The sequence below is a fragment of the Nicotiana tabacum genome, chromosome 1 (assembly GCF_000715075.1).
Source record: "Nicotiana tabacum cultivar K326 chromosome 1, ASM71507v2, whole genome shotgun sequence".
NCBI classification, from domain to species: domain Eukaryota; kingdom Viridiplantae; phylum Streptophyta; class Magnoliopsida; order Solanales; family Solanaceae; genus Nicotiana; species Nicotiana tabacum.
The window spans coordinates 210311691-210316723 of NC_134080.1; positions in this window are offsets into that span (position 1 = coordinate 210311691).

Here is a 5033-nt window from a genome sequence, read left to right on the forward strand (position 1 = left end):
AGTGCAGCCAGAGCACCCGAGCGAGCCGCTATAAAGGATCCACCAGCAGCTCCAGCCGGAGCACAGGCACTTGATACGCCTACTACTACTACTCCAGCTCTTCAAGAAAACCTTGCATAGTTCATGAGCGTGTACAACACTCTAGCTCAAGCAGGATTGATTCCCCTTGTTGCAACCACATCTCATGCCGGGGGAGAGGGGGGCCCAGACTCCCGCCGCCCACACTCCAGAGTAGTGATTTCACATTAGTCAGGTTCCAGGTGTCATGTAGACATGGCTTGTGGTCCCATTTTAGCTGGTGGTAAGGATTGCTCGCCGAGTAGAGGACATGTGGTTCTAGGAGAGAGAGAGGAAAGACGAGGTCAGGAGAGAGAGTACAGGGAGGCGAGGAGACCTCGTAGACCGGAGAGATCCATTGGTCCTTATTTTGGAGGCAGGGTACGACATGGACGAGGTTTTCTGGGTCAGCTAGTTCAGTTTGCGTTTCAGGCTTCACAAAGTGTATTGGGTGTTCATGGGTCTCAGAGTACCCGTGCCACATAGTTCCAACACCTACATCAGCAGCGAGGTTGTTTTGAGTATGGCGACACTCGCCATGTGGTAAGGATTTGCTCCAGACTTGGTAGGGGTGCACCTCCACAGACTTCTCAGGCACAACGTACTCCATAGGTTTCTCAGGCTTTGATTACCGCACTAGTTACCGCCCCACCTGCTCAACCATCTCGAGGTGGAGGTCAGAGAGGCTACCTTAGAAGGGGAGACCAGGCCATATACTATGCCCTTCCTACTCGTACAGAGGCAGTTTCTTCCGATTCTATCACTACAAGTATTGTTCCGGTCTGTCATAGAGATGCAATGGTTCTATTCGATTTAGCCTCCACTTATTCCTGTGTGTCATCTTATTTTGCCTAGTATTTGGGAGTATCTCGTGATTCTTTGAGTTCTCCCGTATGTGTCTACACATGTGGGAGATTATATTGTGGTGGACTATGTATAGCGGTCGTGTTTGATTACTCTTAGTGGTTTTGACACTAAAGCCGATTTATTATTTCTCAACATGGTATATTTTAATTTTATCTTGGGCATGGACTGGTTGACGCCCAATTATGCTATTTTTGATTGCCACGACAAGACTGTGATACTAGCTATGCCAGGCTTACCGCGATTAGTATGGAGGGTTACCTTATATTACACTCCCAACAGAGTTATTTCATTCTTAAAGCTCAACGAATGGTTGAGAAGTGGTGTGACGCGTATCTAGCCTATGTGAGAGATGTGAGTATTGATACCCCTACAGTTGATTCAGTCCCAGTAGTTAGGGATTTCCTTGATGTGTTTCAAGCTGATCTTTCGGGCATGTCGCCCGATAGAGATATTGATTTTGGCATTGATTTGTTGCCGGGCACTCAGCTCATCTCTATTCCTCCTTATCGTATGGCCCCTCCTAAGTTGAAGGAACAGTTACATGAATTGCTGGATAAGGGCTTCATTCACCCCAGTGTGTCAACTTGGGGTGCTCTTGTCTTGTTTGTGAAGAAAAGGGATGGTTCTATGCGTATGTGTATTGATTATCGCCAGTTGAACAAAGTCACAGTGACGAACAGGTTTCCATTGCCTCATATTGATGACCTATTTGATCAATTACAGGGTGGCATGGTGTTCTCCAAGATTGATTTGCATTCAAGTTACAATCAGTTGAAGATTCGAGAGCCAGATATCCCGAAAACTACTTTTAGGACTCGGTATGGTCATTACGAGTTCCTTGTTATGTCATTTAGGTTGACCAATTCCCCAACGTCATTTATGCATTTGATGCACAGTGTATTTCGGCCTTATCTTAATTCGTTCATTATTGTCTTTATTTATGACATTCCGGTGTACTCCCGGAGTCGGGAAAATCATGAGCAGCACCTGGGGACAGTGCTTCAGACCTTGAGAGAAAAGAAATTGTATGCAAAGTTCTCAATATATGAATTTTGGTTAGATTCCGTGGCATTATTAGGTCATATGGTATCGAGTGAAGGGATCAAGTTGGATCCGAAGAAAGTGGAAGCAGTATAGAGTTGGCCCAGACCATCCTCAGCTACAGAGATCCGGAGTTTTCTTGGTTTGGCGGGGTATTACCGTCGATTTGTTAAGGGATTCTTATCCATTGCAGCACCTATGACCAGGCTGACCCAGAAGGGTGCTCCATTCAGGTGGACAGAAGAGTGTGAGGAGAGCTTTCAAAAGCTAAGACAGCTTTGACTATAGCCCTACTATTGGTATTGCCTTCAAGTTCGGGCTCTTATATAGTTTATTGTGATGCGTCGTCATTTGGCCTCGGCGCAGTGTTGATACAGGACCGTAGGGTAATCGCCTACGCGTCCAAACAACTATATGTGCATGAAAAGAATTATCATGTCCACGATCTTGAGTTAGCTGCTGTTGTTCATGCCTTGAAGATTTAGAGGCACTATTAGTATGATGTCCCTTGGGATATCTACGCTGATCACCAGAGTTTGCAGCATATGTTCAAGCAGAAGGATCTTAATTTGCATCAGAGGAGGTGGTTAGAGCTGCTTAAGGATTTTGATATCACCATTTTGTACCACCCGGGGAAGGCCAATGTGGTGGCCGATGCTTTGAGTCGCCGGCAGAGAGTTTGGGAAGTTTGGCTAGTCTACCAGTAGCAGAGAGGCCCATGGCGTTGGATGTTCAGGCCTTAGCCAGCCAGTTGTGAGATTGGATATTTCTGAGCCTACTCAGTTGTTGGCTTATGTGGTCTCTCGATCTTCTCTTTTTGATCGTATCAAGGAGCGTCAGTATGATGACCCCCATCTAATTGTCCTGAAGGACACAGTACAACACAGTGATGCTAAGTAAGTCACTATTGGGGATGGTGGTTCATTGAGGATGCAGGGCAGGCTATCTGTGCCTAATATTGATGGTTTGAGTGAGCTGATTCTTCATGAGGCTCATAGCTCTCTATACTCTATTCATCCGAGTGCCGCGAAGATGTATTAGGACTTGAGGCAACATTATTGGTGGCGTAGGATGAAGAAGGATATAGTAGAGTATGTTGCTCGGTGTCTAGATTGCCAATAGGTGAAATATGAGCATCAGCGACCGGGTGGGTTGCTTTAGAAATTAGAGATTCCGGAGTGGAGGTGGGAGACTATGGATTTCGTTGTTGAACTCCCACGGACTCAACAAAAGTTTGATGCAGTTTGGGTGATTGTGGATAGACTGACCAAGTCAGCTCATTTCCTTCCTGTGATGACTACCTATTCTTCCGAGCAGTTGGCTCAAGTTTATGTTCGTTAAATTGTCAGGCTTTATGGCGTGCCAGTATATATCATCTCTTATCGGGGAACATAGTTTACATCACCGTTCTAGAGAGCCGTATAGAATGAGTTAGGTACTCGGGTGGAGTTGAGCACAACATTTTACCCTCAGACTAATGTTCAGTCTGAGTGCACTATTTAAATTCTTGAGGATATGCTATGTGCGTGTGTGATGGAGTTTAGAGGTTTCTGGGATTAGTTCTTGCCACTTGCAGAGTTTGCCTACAACAACAGCTATCAGTCCAGCATTCAGATGGCATCGTATGAGGCTCTATATGGTAGGCAGTGTCGGTCCCCAATGGGTTGGTTTGAGCCGGGCAAGGTCAGATTATTGGGTACAGATATGGTTCAGGATGCCTTGGAGAAGTTAAGGTGATTCAGGATAGACTTCGCACAACCTAGTCTAGACAGAAGAGTTATGCGAATCGGAAGGTTCGCGATGTTTCATTTATCGTTGGATAGCGGGTTGTGCTTTGGGTTTTGCCTATGAAGGGCGTTATGAGGTTCGAAAAGAAAGGCAAGCTGAGCCTAAGGTTTATTGGTCCCTTTGAGGCGTTACGGCGTGTTGGGGAGGTTGCTTAAGAGCTTGCCTTATCTCCCAACCTAGCAGGAGTTCATCCGGTATTTCATGTTTCTATGCTCCGAAGATATAACGACGATCTGTCTCACGTGTTAGATTTCAGTTCAGTCCAAATGGACAAGGATCTATCTTATGTTGAGGAGCCAGTGGCTATTTTGGATAGGCAGGTTCGAAAGCTGAGGTTAGAGAACATTGCATCAGTAAAGGTTAAGTGGCAGGATTAGCTGGTCGAGAAGGCGACTTAGGAGACCGAGAAGGATATGCACAGCCATTATCCTCATCTTTTCACCACTTTAGGTATGTCTCTAAGTGCGTTTGAGGATGAACAATTGTTTTAAGAGGGAAGGATGTAACGACCCGACTGGTCATTTTAAGAGTTAGAGCCTCGATCCCCCATTAACTGCTTTACCCGTATCGTTTTCTGGTATTGTGACTTGCCGGAAGGTTTTGTTTTGGTTGTTGAAGTGTTTTAGGACATTTAGTCCCTAAATGGAAGCTTAAGTCTGTGAATTTGTACCATAGTTAGAATAGTGTGAAGACGGTTCCGGAATAGAATTCCATCGATTCTGTTAGCTCTGTTGGGTGATTTTGGGCTTATAGGCGTGTCTAGATTGTGTTTTTGAGGCCCGTAGCTCATTTAGGTTTGAAATGGCGAAAGTCGAATTTTTGGAGTTTTCGATAGGTAGTGGAAATTTTGATATCGGGGTAGGAATCCAATTTCAGAAGTTGGAAAAAGTCCGTAGTGTTAAATATGACTTGTGTGCAAAATTTAGGGTCAATCGAGCGTGCTTTGATAGGTTTCGACATCGGTTGTGGAAATTTGAAGTTTCAAGTTCTTTAAGTTTGAATTGGAGGGTGATTTATGAATGTAGCATTTTTTGATGTGATTTAAGGGCGCAACTAAGTTCGTATGGTATTTTAGGACTTGCTGGTATGTTTGGTTGAGGTCCCAGGGGCCTCGGGTGAGTTTTGGGTGCTTAACGGACTTGTTTTTGGACTTGGAAGGTTGTTGCTGGTTTTCTCTTATGCGATCACATAAGAGGAGACACGATCGAGTAGGTTTGTTTAAGGGCAGTGGCAATTTGCCTTATGCGTTCGTGAGTTAAGGGATGTGATCATATATGTTT